Raw genomic sequence first — 17,798 nt, 5'->3', positions numbered from 1 at the left:
ACAATTCACTTCTGGCCTCCTTGAGCTGCTCCTGTAAGGGACCTATGTCCGCCACACCCTTTGACTTGGCTATCTTCATCCACGTGTGTGTACGGACTCTTTCTTCCTCCAATGCGAAAAACAGTGGCACAGTAAATTTCTGAGGTATGATTTTGCCAGCCTCTAAAAAGTTGTAATATGAACTCAGACTTGGCTGAGGGCTGGGCTCTGGTATATGTTCTTTCTCCACTTCCTTTGGTGGCTCTACTTCACCCTCCCTTGGTGGTGATAAGGGTGCTTCTCCTTCCATTTCCTCAGTTTCTTTAAGCTTGGCTAAGGTTTCCTGTAGAGCATTTTCAGCATCCTGTAGCCGAGCTTTTTCAGTCAATTGGTCTAATCTTTCTTGCCACGTAGTTTTCTTCGGGCTTCCCCTCTCATAGGTGACTGATATCCTCGAGGGGGACCTTTCCTTGGGTGAAGTAGGGGCATCTTCAATGATGATCGGGCTGCTGGACGGAGGCTGTGGCTTGCCCGTCTTTATTCTCACACTTCTTCGAGCTTTAAAGTATAGAGGGGTCTCCCTCTTTCTCTTCTCCTTTGGCTTAGGAGGTGTGCTGAGGCCGGCCAGCACAGCTGCTGCCTCCCTTTCACGAATATCAGCTTTCTTCTCCTTGGGTTTCACTTTTTCAGGGCTTCCTGTAGAAGACCCTGTTTTAGTCAATTTCGGGCTTCCTGTAGAAGACCCTGTTTTAGCAATTTTCGGGCTTCCTGTAGAAGACCCTGTTTTAGCAATTTTCGGGCTTCCTGTAGAAGACCCTTTTTCAATAATTTTCGGGCTTCCTGTAGAAGCCGGTTTCAGCTTTCCTGTAGAAACAGGTGTCGCCGCCTTGGTTTGCTTCTCTGCATGGGTTTTGCTTTTTGACTTGGTTGCGGTCGCTGTCGAGGCACTCTTGCTGATGTGGACCTTCTCAGCCTTGTCCACTCTGCCTTGCAACCTTTTCTCTCTTGCTGTCAAGATGGGTGTGTCATCTTTCTCCTTGTCATCCTTTTTCTCTTGTTTCTTTTCTTGCTTTTTCTTCTGCTCTGTGGTCAGGGTCTTTTGGCCTTTTTCTTTCTTTACTGCGGCCACTGACTCTTTCTCCTCACTGCTAGAAGAACCGAGCTCTTCGGTTAGCATCTTTATGTCCCCGTCCTTTGTCAAATTCCTGAAGTCTTCCCATGAGAGAGGAACCTTGTACGTGTGGAGCGCATCCTCCACGAGGAGTTTGATCAATCCATGGTGGGCTACCTGGTCTGGTATGCCTTCTTTCAGCTTGGTTGCACACTCAATCAGAGACTGTAGTAGAAAGTAAGGGAGACTGAGTTTGTTTTCTACAGGTAGCTCCATCTGGTGCCGTAATTCATTGAGTAACCGAAAGTGGTACCTGTATACAATTCTAAAACGGCCTTCGCAGGTGATGTACTTCATAATTTGCAGGCTCACTTCATTCCATGGTGGCAGTAAACTGGTTCTACGAACCCCATTTTTGTCTTCTAAGAATTCCTCCTCTGGTGGAAAGAATTCTTTCTTAGCTTGTTGGCTCAATTTCCTTTCCTCTTTATCCCATGGTAATCCCATTGGGAGCTCCGTAACTCGGCTGATGAATTGTGGGGTGAGTTTGAGGCTCAGACCCCTGAAGGTAACGGTGGCCAACGTTTTAGATTTCGGCCTCAGAGCTTGCAAAAACTCTTCTGCCACTTCGTCATCATATCCCTGCAATTTGTCACAGAAGGATATCCATTGTGCTCGTGTGAAGAGCTCCACCACCTCAGGATTTTCTCTTAGCTTCGCTGAATCAGTGGGCTCCCTTCTGATGAACCCACCCGGCATGGTGAAAAACTGCTGTGTTAGCTGGAGGTGGCAAATGGGAAAGAAATTCGGTCTACTGGGACAGAGCGTAGGATTACGCCTCTGTCATGCACATAATTCACAAAGCTTACCCCCCTGCAAACCTTTAACACAGCTAATTACACTGACATCCTGTAGGACGACAGTTCATGCACGACAGACAACAATTGCAACAATTTTCTTCGACCAGACTGTAGACGACGATTCTGCCACCTTCAAAAACCAATTGCATGGAGAGTTCAGGCTTACCTTTTTAATCCACCACCTTTTGACGTGAGGAACCCGACTTCCTGTAGAAACAACTTTCCTGTAGGAGCAGCTTTCCTGTAGGAGCAGCGCGCGATTTCCGGGGGATACTGCAGTGGGTCTGCGCTCTTGCTGTTGCTTCACAGGCGTTCTGATGGCCAAAGACTCGGAGTATCGAACTGCAGAGGGATCCGGATGATCACTCGAGTCACAAACGGTGAATGATAAATGCATGAGGTTGATAATCTAGCCGATTAGATTTGAATCGGCGGAATCCGTGGCGCGGGGGTGAGCTGTCCCTGCCGGACCGTTGGGCGACGTCACACCATCATTCTTCTGCAAGTTTACTTACTGCCGCATCATTCCCGCAGATCCGCCGCCGCCATTCTTGTTAGAACTCGTTTCTCCCCGAGTGGACGGTTCTCACGTGTCCACTGCCCATTTTTTCCACGGCCACCATTCACACATCCAGCTCGACCAGCTGACTGGTCGACGTGGCCAATCGATTGACCATACAACTGCTCAACCCACCCATTTCACTCTTTGCAAACATTTTCAAAGTAAAATTCATGCAATTCGTCGGAATAAAGGGTCGAGACACTTACCTGTGCGGCCGCAACACGATTGTTCAGGCTCTTGGACGACGATGAGTGGATTTGGTTGCTACTGCTTGATTTGCATAGGCCCGGAGGTTCACATTCATAGGCCGCTGACGCTGGATTGGATGCTTCAGCTGCATGCGCCTGCGTTTTCATCGTATATGGTGTGCACTCTAGCGGGCGTAACTGTTACGGGACTCCTACAGGATGTCCTGTAACAGTTTCTTCCTCCTCGGGTGCATGCTGCACGACGAAGGCAATGGCCCCACGATCACACTCACAGAGCTCATGGATGGCTGGGATGGATATGGTATGACATCTCAGCATTTTTTTATTTCAAAAATTGCTTTTCTCTTGATAACTCACTGATCTGCTTTGATGGTGTAGGTAACTTGGTTGCATGTCGACAGGGACGGTAGAAAGAGGTGACAGCAATGTATAAGGGTGACAACAGTAGCTTGCATGCGTCCAAACCGACCCTTGGTCTTTAGATCTTCTCATAAAATGAATTCTGGCCCTTCCCGAACTTCTACAGGAAGCTTCCTGTAGAAATACAGAACTTTCCTGTAGAAAAGTTGCGTTTCCTGTAGAAAAGTCTGCACCTTCCTGTAGAAAGTCTGCATCTTCCTGTAGAAGACTCAAGCCATGATGAAATTGTGCACATACCTTGGAGGAGATGAGTATTCTTGGAGGAGGTGCTGGTGAGGTCTCCTGGCAGCATGATAAGGATCTTTGGTTTTGCATTAAGACCTCCTCTTCTTCATAGAACACCTGCGACTTGCATGCATTTTCACATTATGAACTTGTTGTCCCTATCTTTTTGCTTATTGTTTTTTTTTCTTTTTCTTTTTTCTTTTCTTTTTTTTCTTTTCTTAAAAGATAACAGGGGCGCCTCAATGAGGTTTTCACCCTTGCCATCTGCCTTAAGCGCCTCAGAGAGGTTTTCACTCAAGGATCTTTTCAAATCTCCTTTTTTTTTTTTTTTTTTTTTTTGAAAAACAATAGGGGCGCCTCAATGAGGTTTTCACCCCTACCACCTGCCTTGGGAGCCTCAGAAAGGTTTTCACCCAAGGATCTTTATTATTTTTATTTTTTTATTTATTTATTTTTTTTTTTTTTTTTTTAAATCTTTCAGGGTATGCCCAAAGTAGAGGCAGAACCCTTCTCTATGACCAACACTGATTTCTCCATAGTTTTGATGAACTCTTGTCTTGAGAGAGGCTTCCTGTAGATCTTCAAGCGATGCCCATTGACAAGCATGGGGATGGCTTCCTCATCAATGGTTCGAATAAGAACAGATCCATTGTCATGGCATTTTTCCACTGCATATGGTCCTAGCCATCCGGTTCTCAGCTTCCCCTTGAAATCTTTGTATCTGGAGTCATACAACAAGGCCCAATCTCCTGGCCGGAATTGCTTGTCATGGAGGTGTTGGTCATGCCACACCTTTTTCTGAAGTTGAACCACTTCTGAGTGAAGGAGGGCCTGCATCCGGTGCTCGTCTAGTCCATTCAGCTGCAATAACCTTTCTTGTTGTGCATGGCTGAGATCTAGATCTAGCTGAGCTGCCATCCTCAAAGTGTTGTACTCAAACTCAATGGACAGCAAAGCTTTCTTCCCATAGACCAGCTCATAAGGTGTGAAGCCGGTGGTGGTCTTCCAGGTGGTGTTGTAAGCCCATGTGGCCTCAACCAGGCGATCTGCCCAATCTTTCCTACTGCTGCTCACCACCTTAGTCAAAATACCTTCCAATGCTCTATTGGTGACTTCCACTTGCCCATTTGCCTGTGGATGATAGGGGGTGGAAGTCCTATGCTTGATCTTGTGGTGAGCTAGCAGGTCTTCAATCAAGTTGGATGTGAACTGGCTCCCTTGATCGGTGACCAGCTCTCTTGGGTAGCCAAATTTGTAGAAGATGTTTTCTCTTAAGAACTCGGCCACCTTCTCTTTTGTTGCTGCCTTGATTGCTTTAGTCTCTGCCCACTTTGTCAGGTAGTCAGTGCACACAATGATGTAAGACCTTTGCCTTGAGGGAGGGTTGATTGGACCCACAAAATCCATACCCCACTTCTCAAATGGCTCAAGAGTCACTTGAGGTTGGAGAGGCATCTCATCCCTTGGAGTCGGTTTCCCCATTCTTTGGCATCGGTCACATTGGCTGATATATCTTCTGACATCTTGATGAAGTGTGGGCCAATAGTAGCCTGCCTGCAGGATTTTGAAAGCAGTCCTCTTTGCTGCAAAATGTCCTCCACAAGGCCCATCATGACAGGTGAGGAGGATATCAAAGACTTCCTCCTCCCTTACACAACGCCTTAAGATCTGATCAGGGCCAAGCTTGAACAGATTGCCCCCGATCCAAGTAAATGAGGCACTTTTTCTGATGATTCTGCTCTTCTCTCTTGAAGATAGGTGCGGAGGGAACTGTGCTGAAACAAGGTAGTTTGCTATATCAGCAAACCATGGAGAGAGTACTGAGATAGCAAACAGATGTTCATCGGGCATCTGGTCATCCACTGTTCCATCCTCATCTGCAGACAAATCCAATCTAGATAAAAAGTCAGCAACAACATTTTCTTTACCTGGTTTGTCAACAATGGTCAAATCAAACTGCTGCAACAAAAGTAACCATCTAATAATACGAGCATTCACATCTGGTTTATTCATTAAATATCTAATTGCAGCATGATCCGTATGTACAAAGGTTTGATAGCCAGTAATATAATGTCGGAACTTGTTCAGTGCATGGACCACAGCCAAGAACTCTTTCTCGGTTACAGTGTAATTCAGCTCGGCTTTGGACAAGTTTTTGCTAACAAAGTAAATGGCATATGGAAGTTTCTGTTCAACTTGTCCTAAAGCTGCCCCTATGGCTTTGTTTGAGGCATCAGTGTGGATGTGGAAAGGTAGGGCCCAGTTTGGGCCTCTCAAGATTGGGGTTGACACCAACTTGTCCTTTAATTCATTCAAAGCCCTCTGACAATCGCCAGTCCATTTAAACTCCACATCTTTTGCCAACAACCAAACAATGGTGAGGCTAGCTTGCTGAAGTATTTAATGAATCTCCGGTAATACCCTGCTAATCCTAAGAAACTACGGACATCCCTTACCTTTTGGGGAGGTGGAACCTTCTTGATGAGAGCAATTTTGTTAGGATCCACTTGTAACCCTTGGCAAGAAATGGTATGGCCTAGCACATTCCCTTCAGTCATCAGGAATTCACATTTTTCAGGACTAAGGGACAGGTTCATCTCAATGCATTTGGTTAGGACCTTTCCTAGATTGGACAATGCTTCCTGGAAGTTGGACCCATAAGGAGTGAAGTCATCCATATAGATTTCCACCGCATCATGGACCAGCTCCGAGAAGATGCTCAAGACAGCTCTCTGGAAGGTAGCAGGAGCATTGCATAGCCCAAAGGGAAGAACTTGGTAGGCAAAGGTACCCCAAGGACAAGTGAAGGTGGTCTTATCTTGGTCTTCCAGGCTGATTTGGATTTGGTTGTACCCGCTAAACCCATCGAGGAAAGAGAAAAACTTCTTTCCTGCCAGTCCATCCAACACTTGATCTATGAAAGGTAGAGGGAAATGGTCTTTCTTGGTAGCTTTGTTCAGTTCTCGATAGTCCACACAGATTCTCCACTTCCCATTTTTCTTGGGAACCAACACCAGAGGGGACACCCATTCACTATCTGAGATGGGGTAAATGAATCTGGCATCCAACAGTTTTTGCAATTCTTCCTTGACAATGTCCTTAAGGGCTGGATTCATTCTCCTCTAAGGTTGCCTAACCGGTTTACAGCCCTCTTTGATGTATATGTGATGGGTACAGACCGAGGGATGGACTCCTTTCATCTCCTTATAGCTCCAAGCAAAAGCATCTAGGTGACTGGCCAACAGGCTACACAGCTCCTTTTCCTGGGAAGGAGATAGGGAGGAGCTGATCTTTAACGATCTCTCAGGGCCGAACTCCACATTCTTGACTCTGGGAGTAACAGGGTTGGTGGTACAAAGGTCCACTAAGGTGCTGGCTTGGGCGTCCTCCACCAATTTCTCTAAGGATAGTGCACTGGAAGGTGGATTCTGGATCAAAGTCTCAATCAAGTCATCCTCGGTTGGGGGGTCTCTTCTAGTGGTATCTAGGGTGCACAAAGGTGCTGAGTACACCTCATCCTCTTCTCCTTCCTCCAACCACAGTGGTAAGTCATGCTCTAAGGAGGGTTGGGCAGGAGGATATAGGACTAGTTGCTTGGACATAGGACCGTTTTTGATGGTCATGTTTCCTGCACGGCAACTGATGTAAGCATCTGCAGTGGCTAACCAAGGCCTTCCCAAAATGAGAGGATATCCAGTAAGCTTTGCCTTGGGTTGCAGAACCAAGAAATCTGCAGGGTATTCCCAAGAGTCGACAGAGACCAAGACATCCTCCACAATCCCTTCGGGAGTCACAGTGGAGCGATCTGCTAGCTGCAGTACTGTCGAGGTCTTCCTCAAGGAACCCTGAAGATTGAGTTTGAGCATGGTATCCCTGGTCATCACATTAATGGCAGCCCCCAGATCAATCAAGGTGTGAGGTATGATGGTGCCATTGATGTGGACATCTACTACAGGACTCCCAGGATCTAGGTACTTTGGGCAGATGACTTATCCTAACATAAGGTCAGACAGTTGTCCTAAGACATTGATGGTTGAAGCATCTCTCTTTCGCCTGCCTGGGTGTTTAAAACACTTTTCCTTAACCAGGTTGTTGTATATTGGCACATCCTTGATGGCTTGGAGAAGTGGTATTTTCACACACAACTGCTTGAGCTCTCCCAGAAGCTCATCCTCCTCTGGGTTGGGTTGTGTGGTGGCTGTTAGTCTCTCAGGAAAGGGTGGAATAGCCTTTGGTTCACTTTCCTGTTTATCCTCCTCATCCTCTGGGGGAGGAGGTTGGCGATCTGGAAGAGTCTTTCCAGATCGAAGATTGATCTCCTGGATCTCCACAGCATAGGTAGGACATGATGTTTCCCCAGTGTATACCTGCTGGGCCTGTCTATTGTTGGGGTTCGGGTTCGGTTGAGCAGGCATTTGAGGTTGCCTTGGAGGAGCAGGAGGTAATGGTTGAGGTTGAACTGGTGGTGGAGGCAAAATGGCGGGAGGAGTGTTGTACTGGGGCCTCCACCCCGACTGAGGTGCATTCCACTGAGGCTGTGGCTGGGCATGTGAATGATAAGAATGAGTAGTAGGCTGAGTAGGGTACTGAGGTGGATAAGACCAGGGAGGAGGCATAGACCAGGAGGGATGAGCAGGGGGACCCTAGGAAGGCATAGGAGTCGATTGGTTGGGGCTGTAATAAGCTTGGGGTGCCCCTTGCATCCCCTGCTGGTAAGGTCTAGGTCCTTGTGGCCTCCTTTGGTTGAGGTAATATAAAGGTTCAGTGGGAGCTTCTGTCCCTTGGTACATAGCTTTAAACCCAGGTAAGTTTGGACATTTATTTGTGGGATGGTCCTCCTCACAAACGAAGCACACTTCAACCGAATGCAATGGGCATCTGTTCTTAGGGTGTCTCCTTGTACATCTAGGGCAGAAGATAGCCAAGGCCCTCTCAGCTTCTTCCTTCTTCTGCTGGATCCTGAATGTGTCCAGTTGCATGGCAATGGTCTGTCTCACCTCACTCTTAAGATCTTCTAATTGATTTGCAAACTCATGCTTGGAGAAAGGAATACCAGCTGAGAGAGGGTTTCCTCTACCTCGTTTCCGGGCTGCCCTAGAGTGGTTTCTGAACACAGTCTTGATGTCCTCATAAGGCAGCTGGTAAATATCTCCCCCAGCTAGCATGTGAAGGGTACCTAAAAGGTCTTCAGGGACTCCTCGGAGCAGGACCAACTTGAGGGATTCAGGGTCAAGTGTGCACCTGGCCCGCTTGTAGCTAAGTTGGAACCTCTCCTCATAATCCTCTAAGGACTCATCATTTCCCATGGTCATCCGAAATATTTCTCCCTTGGTTTCCTTGGACCTACAGTAGTCCCGGTACTTGGTATTGAAAGCTTGCTGCATCTGAGCCCAAGTGGTGATACTATTCCCAGGTAAGCCCATGAACCAGTGTAATGTTGCATCCTTAAGAGTTGAAGGGAAGAGTTTCAGCTTCTGCTCATCTTCAGTATAGTCATAGGTTCTACAAAGGACAGCAAACTCAAACAGGAAGGTATCAGGATCTTCAGTAGTCAGTCCATGGAAGTGAGGCAGAGCGGAGGGACTAATGTTTTTCATTTTCATGTCCCCATTGGTCTCTCGGATGGGGAAGGCACCTTCTATTCTCTCATCTTCTCTTCCATTGTCAGCCATAGCTTCAGATGGGATGGTCTCTAATTCTTCTTCTACTATGGGATCTTCGTATATCTCAGGAGGTTCACCTATAGGTTCTTCTGGATCACTGTCACCGAAGAAGAGAGAAGGGTGAGTCAGTGATGTGGTGGGGGTGTTGGGTAGGAATTTGCCTGTTTTATCTCAGTTCCTATGAGGCATGAAATGGAAAGAATTTTTGATTGCTTTTGCTTTTTTTCTCTTTGGTACCTGCAAAACTGAAACAGATTGATCTACAACTAACTATCTTGCTGAAATAAAAATGCAGAATTGAAATGAAAGCAGGAAAGGACTAATCTACTTTGCTCAAATGGAATTGCAGGAATGGAAATGCTAGTCTACGCTTGCAGAATTGAAAGGCTAATCTATGCTTTCAGAATTGAAATTGCGGAATTGAAATGCTAATCTATGAAAGCAGGAAATGTCTATGCTACTTTTGCAGAATGGAAATGAAATAAACTACTTGGCAGAAGGCGAGAGTAGGAAAATAGAAGAAAAGCAACAATTACTAATACTCTGACGCTTCCCCGGCAACGGCGCCAAAAAGATGGTGGGCTCCAGTATTGTAGCAATAATGCTACAACTCCTGGAGCTTCCTATCTCTAATTTTATCAACCCGATAGTTCGTAACAAACTTGGAAGCGACGGTGTTGTATGCACAAGTACTAGCTCTTGTCGCAGCTGTCACTTGGTCAGCTGGCACAAGTCCGCTAGGGCTCAAGCCAACTTCTATATGTTCTCAGAAGAAGCTTTCTAAATGATGGACGAAGGCTATCTCAAGGGAAATTAACCTACTTTGCAAGAATGAACTGAAAGCCAACCAAACATGGAAACCCTAGTAAACCCTAATCTGACTAGTTTAATCTCTATGATGCAATGGTGGGAGTGCAAACTTCTAGAAATGATGCCATTACTTCTAGTGAGATGAGATGCATGAATTTAAACTACTTTCATGGAAGAGAACACGTTTTTGTATTTTTGCTCAAGTGGGTGGAGCGATTGTGATTGTGCTTCTTACTAGGTCTTGACTGTGCAGGGGTAGTTCAAAGGGAGGAAGGCTTGGGAACGGTCAGGAGGGCTCGGAGAGGTTCCAGGGGATCCATCACATCATTCCACAGAAGTCCACAACGTTCAAGTGCTTGGCAACCGTGTTTGCAGGCTTCTACAGGATGTCTGTAGGGGATCCTACAGGAAACTCGGGATTTCTACAGGAAGTCTGCTAACTTCTACAGGATGTCCTACAGTCGGAGTTTTGGGTAATGGAGGAGTGAAGGAACTGTATGGATGGATGGGTAAGATGAAAGAGGAGCTTGAGATGGCCTATGGACAGAGAGATGAGGTGGAGAGAGAGTGGATAGAGCTGGTTGGTCGATAGAAGGGTAGAGTAGTGGAAGGTCAAAAAGATTGAGCAACATGGACAGTAGAAGGTTTGGAAGGCAAATGAGCTGAACAGAGGATGAGTAGGTGGCTTAGGCACGGTTCAGAAAGAGAAGAACATGATGAAGTGGTGCTGTGCAATGTAAATGAAACAAATCACCCTTATCTTGCATGTAAACGAAAGTTCACCAACCTATTCTAACTGTTTTATTAGGAATCAAAGAACAACAATGTAAGTTGAAGGGGATTCGTGCATGATACTGAACCAAAGAGTCATTACTCAAGATAAAATCGCATGGACAACTCTTCAATCGAAAACATTACAACAATACTTGCATGCATATGTTAAAACAGTGTTTTTTTTTTGCAGTTGGCACGGTCTACACTTCCGGTCCCCAAACAGAGGTGAAAGTGAGCATGCATTCAACCTTTTTGAACTCAACTTAACTTCAATCTCCCTACGCTAGTTCTAAACGAATGAAACAACTGCATTCATGAAACTAACCTACATAACCAAACCGAAACAGTCAACTCAGCAAACTGTATTTTTCAAGTGCAAGTAAAGGAAAGAAATGCAATGAAAAAAAACAAGTAACAATACAAAGGAAAGGAGGTCTATTGCTCTCAAGTTGGGCCCTAACCTGAGAGCTATAGCTCCCATAAGAACTCAGAATCGAATCCAAATCTGACTGCCTTTTATTAAATAATCATGAGTCTAACAACATGCCAAAATTGGCTTACAAAGAGCAAAAACAGAGCTACAGCTCGTAATCCAAATTCTACCACAAAAGTTCAAGAGTCTCATCGAAGGCAACAGCCTTAATATTTATACATGATGAGGGCCAAGCTGGCCTCCTCAATTAGTGGAGCTTGGCTGTCCAACTGAAAGTGAACTGCTGTTCCTGTAGAATCCGTTGGCTGCCTTCTAGCTTGGTGGTGATAGCTGTTGGTGCTCGGAGTTGGGGTGGAGATCACGAGGGAGGTCATTCAAGGCTGTGGACAACCTCCCTATAAACCCGCAATGCCACCTTGGTTGTCTCCTTGTCTCCATTTGCATGGTCTTTGCTCCATTTAATGCCAAAAAACCTGAAATCATCATGTATTAGCTACGTAGGCATAATGACTGCCCTTTTTCCTACAAATAACACGAATATACTAAGAAATGATGCATAAGTGATAAAAAATGAAGGGTTGAGCAAGGTAAGTAGGCCAAATGAGCCCAAATTGTTACCAAAATTTGGGGCTCATCAGTCTGTGAGGGCCATGTTGTGCAAGTAAAAATGAGCCATTTTGGCCCTATCCTCTAGTGCACTTTGATCACAAAGATCAATAAACTGTCTGCAGTCCTGAAATAGCATGGTGCCCCTTTGTGCTAGTGATTTAATCTAAAATTGCAGCCATTTTTCTCTGAGGTAAAGAGTATAGGATTTAGCTAGCATCCTACACTAGATGGACTCTAAGGAAAGACCAGCCATATATGCTAGTTGGTCTTTCTTTTCCTGCAGTTGTCCTCTCTGTTTTTCTTATCTTCTTCCTTTTGTTGTTCTTTCGCATCTCCATCAGTTTATTCCTTTGTTTCCTCCTCTTGTTTCAGCATCATCCTCCTTGTCTTCTTTCAGCATGTTCCTCTGTATTAGTTTCTTCTTAACCCATATCATCCCCATCTAGCTCGGTATCTTCTTCTTCTTTTTTTGCCTCCTCCTCACTGACAGAAGGATTAACATCATAGGTGAGGGTTTTGATTTCATCCTATGCTGGTAAGTTTCTGAAGACTGACCATGTTATGGGGATCCTAAGGCTTTGGAGGACATCCTTAATGAGGATCATGATCAACCCATGGTGAATTAACTGCTGGGAATTTCCTTCCTTTACTTTGCTGCTGGAGTCTATGAGTGATTACATCAAGAAATAGGGTATGTTGAGTCTTTGGTGAACTGGTGTTTCTACCCAAAATATTAATTCTTCTAGAATTCTCAAATGGTTGCCATAACAACATTGTATCTATGGACTCTTGCATTCTCTTTTGACTTATTAAAGAATTTCCTTTTTCCCACCTTTTCACTTAAACCAACTACCTCTTAACCTTGACAACTTTTTATCAAATGATGCATATGAGTGAGTGAGTGGGATACTTACCTGTGGTCTTGATGCCATGTTGCAGTTGTCAAAGATTGGAGGTGTTGTTGATTGTCATTCTTCTTCCTCCTATGCTATCTGCTAATGGTTTATTAGCTTTTGCAGGTGTCTGTGACTAAAGTTCTGATGTTGTTGTTGCTGCTATGGAGCTCTTGGATCTGATGTTGCTGCTGTGGAGCTCCTGGATCGCCACTTAGAAATTTTTTGTGTCTCCCTTAGAATTTCTTGATCATGTTGTTGGTTGGTGTTGTGAGGATGTTGTAATGAATGGACAGAGGGAGTAGGAGTGTATGTGAATGCAGGGATGATGGTAATGGTTGAGGTGATTCTGTTAGAAAACACAATCTTCACTTGAATTGAAGCAATGAAGTGAAAAACAATAGAATTGATGGATGGATGCATGGTAAGGAGTGAAGGAGATGAATATATGTGAGGCAAGGTTCCCTGGACTCAAGCGCCTCATGGAGGTTTTCACCTAAATCCTTATTCTTTTTTCCTTTTTCAGTGACCTGATGAGGGAGGAGCTGGAACCTGCTCTACCATCATCACTGTCTTATTGATACTGTCAATGAACTCTTGTTTTGATAAAGGCCTCTTGTACATTTTCAATCAGTGTCCATTAACGAGTAATGAAATGGCTTCTTCATCAATAGTTCTGATTTGCACTGAACCATTGTCATGGCATCTTTCCACCACATAAGGTCCGAGCCATCTTCTCCTTAGCTTGCCCTTGAAGTCTTTAAACCTAGAATCATATAACAATGCCTAGTCTCCCTCTTGAAATTACTTCTCCTTGATGTGCTTGTCATGCCAGATCTTCCTCTGAAGCTAAACTATCTCTGTATGTAGGAGGGCCTACATTTTGAATTCATCCAAGCCATTCAAATGTAACAATCTTTCTTTATGTGCATGGTTGAGATCCAAATCTAGTTGGGCTTCCATCCTCAATGTGTTATATTCAAACTCAATGGAAAGCAAAGCCTTTTTCCCATAGACCAGCTCATAGGGTGTAAATCCAATGGTGGTCTTCCATGTGGTATTATAGGCCCAGGTGGCCTCAACTAGTCTCTGTGCCCAGTCCTTCCTACTACTACTCACTACCTTGGTTAAGATGTTCTCCAGTGCCCTATTGGTCACGTCCACTTGCCCATTAACTTGTGGATGATAGGGAGTGGAGGTCCTATGCTTGATTCTGTGATGGCTGAGTAGTTCTTCAATCATGCTGGAGGTAAATTGGTTGCCTTGGTCTGCGACTAGCTCTCTAGAGTACCCAAACTTGTAGAATACATTCTCTCTTAGGAACTCAGCCACCTTCTCTTTTGGTGCTGCCTTAATTGCCTTGGTTTCAGCCCACTTAGTCAAATAATCAGTGCACACAATGATGTGTTGTTTTTGCTTAGAAGGAAGGTTGATAGGCCCAAGGAAGTCCATGCCCCACTTTTCAAATGGCTCGAAAGTCACTTGAGGTTGTAGGGGCATTTCATCTCTTGGAGTAGGCATTCCCATCCTCTGGCATCGATCACACTGACCAATGTACTTGTTCACATCCTGATGAAGATTAGGCTAATAATAGCCTGCTTGAAACACTTTGAATGTTGTCCTCTTTGCTGCAAAGTGACCTCCACAAGGCTTATCATGATAGGTCAGAAGGATGTCAAATACTTGTTCTTCCCTTACACACCTTCTCAATATTTGATCTGGGCCAATTTTGAACAGATTTCCCCCAATCCAGGTGAAGGGGGCGCTCTTCCTGACTATCTTGCTCTTTTCCTTGGAGGGCAAGTTTGGTGGGAATTGTGTTGATACCAAATAGTTTGCTATATTAGCAAACCATGGGGAGAGAACTGAAATAGCAAACAAATGCTCATCTGGAAACTGGTCATCCACCATTTCTTCTTCACCTGCAAGCAGATTCATCCTAGATAGAAATTCGGCAACAACATTTTCCTTACCAGGCTTATCAACAATAGTTAGATCAAACTGTTGTAATAAAAGCAACCATCTTATAATTCTAGCATTCACATCTGGTTTGTTCATTAAATATTTGATTGCAACATGATCAATATGCACAAAGGTTTGATATCCTATAATGTAATGCCTAAACTTGTTTAATGAATGCACAACAACCAGGAGTTCCTTCTCGGTCACAGTATAGTTTAGCTCAACCTTTGACAAGGTCTTACTGATAAAGTAGATGGCATAGGGCAATTTCTCCTCTTCCTGACCTAAGGCTGCTCCTATGGCTTTATGTGAGGCATCAACATGAATATGAAAAGGGAGGGCCCAGTTTGAGCCTCTAAGGATTGGTGTAGTTATTAACTTACCCTTTAGAATCTCTAAGGCCTCTTGACAGCTCTTTGACCATATAAACTCAGAATCTTTGGCCAACAACCCAAACAAAGGAGAGGCCAACTTGTTGAAGTCCTTTATGAACCTCTGGTAGTATCCAGCTAACCATAAGAATATCCGGACATCTCTCTGCTTTTATGGAGGTGGGACCCTTTGGATGATTGCTATTTTGTTTAGGTCCACCTGCAGTCCTTACTGAGATATTGAATGACCTAGCACAGTCCCTTCAGTCATTAAGAATTCACATTTTTTTGGACTGAGAGACAAATTCATTTCAATGAATTTTTGTAATACTTTGCCTAGGTTAGTCAGGACTTCTTGAAATTCACATCCATAAGGTGTAAAGTCATCCATATAGATTTCCACAACATCATGTACTAATTCAGCAAAAATACTCAAGACTGCTCTCTGGAAAGTGGCAGGAGCATTGCATAGGCCAAAGGGAAGGACCCTATAGGCAAAAGTACCCCAAGGATAGGTGAATGTGGTCTTATCCTGGTCTTCTGGTCAGATTTGGATTTGGTTGTACCAACTGAATCCATCTAGGAATGAAAAAAACTTCTTCCCCGCTAGGCCATCTAGCACTTGGTCAATGAAGGGTAGGGGGAAATGATCCTTCTTTGTGGCTTTGTTTAACTCCCTATAATCAACACAAATACTCCACTTACCATTTTTTTTGGTAACTAACACTAAAGGAGAGACCCACTCACTGTCTGAGATAGGGTAAATGAATCCTGCATCTAGTAGTTTTTACAGTTCTTCCTTGACTATGTCTTTAAGAGCCGGATTCATCATCCTTTGTGGTTGCCTGACCAGTTTGCAACCTTCTTTGATGTATATGTGGTGAGTACACATTGAGATAACTTCAAGCAAAGGCTTCTAGGTTCTCCCTCAACATGTTGCATAGCTTTTCCTATTCTAAAGCAGAAGGAGATGGATTAATTTTCAAAGTTTTCTCTGGGCCAAATTCTATGGTTTTGACACGGAGTGGGTTGGAATTGACCAAGCATAAGTCAATTGGATGATTGTTTGGGTTTCCCTTACTTCTTCTTCTAATGGTAATGAGCTAGGATTTTTACTTTGGAGCAGGTGTTCAATTAAGTCATCCTCATCTTCTTCCTCCTCCAACCATAAAGGTAAATAATGCTCTAGAGAAGGTTGAGTAGGAGGGTATAGGACTAATTGTTTAGACATATGCCCATTATTTATGGTCATATTCCCAGATATGCAGCTAATGTAAGCATCAGTTGTTGCCAACCATGGCCTCCCAAGGATGAGAGGGTAACTAGTAAGCTTAGCCTTAGGCTGGAGAACTAGGAAATATGCAGAGTACTCCCAGGAGTCAATGGAGACCATCACATCCTCCACAATTCCCTCAGGGGTGACTGTGGAACAGTATGCAAGTTTCAGAACTGTTGTGGTCTTCCTCAATGACCCTTGGAGGTTGAGCTTGAGCATGGTGTCCTTGGTCATCACATTAATGGCGGCCCCAAGATCAATCAGGGTGTGTGGGACAATGGTTCCATTAATGTGCACATCTACTACAGGACTTCCAGGGTCCAAATATTTTGGACATATTACCTGCCCCAACATTAAGTCAGACAACTGCCAATGACGTTAATGGTGGGGGTATCCCTTTTTCTTCTTCCTGGATGCTTGAAGCACTTCTCCTTAATCAACTTATTGTAAATGGGAACATCTTTGATTGCCTGGAAAAGGGGGGTCTTTACACATAGATTTTTCAATTCTCCTAGAAGTTTAGTTTCTTATGGGGTAGGTTGGAGTGGTTGGGTAAATCTGTCAGGAAAGGGTGGATTTACTTTAAGGTTGATTTCCTCTCTTTCTTCCTCAACCTCCCTATGTGGAGAGGGAGGTTGGTTATTAGGGAGAATTCTCCTAGATCTTAGGTTGATCTCTTGGATTTCTACAGCATAAGCTAGTTATGATATCTCTCCATTGTATGCTTGTTGAGACTGCCTATTGTTTGGGTTCGGATTTGGCTAGGCAGAAATCTGGGGTTTCTTGGGTGGAGAAGAGTGTAGGATTTGTGGTTGGCTAGGTGGTGGACGCAATAGGGCTGGAGCATTGTTGAATTGGGGCCTCCACCCCTGGGGTAGTGTATTCCACTGAGGTTGTGGCTGAACATAAGGTTGAAATGACTGGCTGGCTGACTGGGAATGATACTGAGATGTATAGGACCAAGGAGGGGGTGTGGACCAGTAAGGATGAGCAGGGGGTCCCCAAGAAGGTATATTTGTGGTTTGGTTGGGGTTGTAATATGCATGGGATGACCCTTGCATACCTTGTTGGTATGGTCTAGGCCCAAGAGGTCTCCTTTGGTTGATGTAGTAGAGCTGCTCAGTGACCCCTTCAGCTCCTTGATATACAGCTTTGATTCCAAGTAAAGAAGGTCACTTGTCTGTGGAGTGGTTTTCTTCACAGACTGAGCAAATATTAATACAATTCAATGGACATTTGTTCCTAGAATACCTCCTGGTGTATCTAGGACAAAAGATGACCAAGGCTCTCTCTGCTTCCTCTTACTTCCTTTTGATGTTCATGGTGTCCAATTGCAAGGCAAGGGTTTGCAGCATATCACTTTTGAAATCTTCCAGCATATTTCCAATTTCACCCTTGATGGATAAGTTGGAGGATGATGTACTGGCCATAGGTTGACTACCCCTACCCTTTTTCCTAGCTACCCTAGAATGGTTTCTAAAGATAGTCTTAATATCCTCATAGGGTAATTGGTAGACATCTCCTCCTACTATCATATGTAAGGTATCCAGGAGATCCTCCCTTACTCCTCTAAGCAGGACCAGCTTTAGTGACTCAGGGTCAAGTGTGCACCTGGCCCTTTTGTAACTGAGCTGGAATCTT

This window comes from Pinus tabuliformis, chromosome 5_2 (genome assembly GCF_031772625.1).
Source record: "Pinus tabuliformis cultivar Carrire ecotype Pingquan chromosome 5_2, CPIR1, whole genome shotgun sequence".
NCBI classification, from domain to species: domain Eukaryota; kingdom Viridiplantae; phylum Streptophyta; class Pinopsida; order Pinales; family Pinaceae; genus Pinus; species Pinus tabuliformis.
This window is presented reverse-complemented; position numbering follows the sequence as displayed.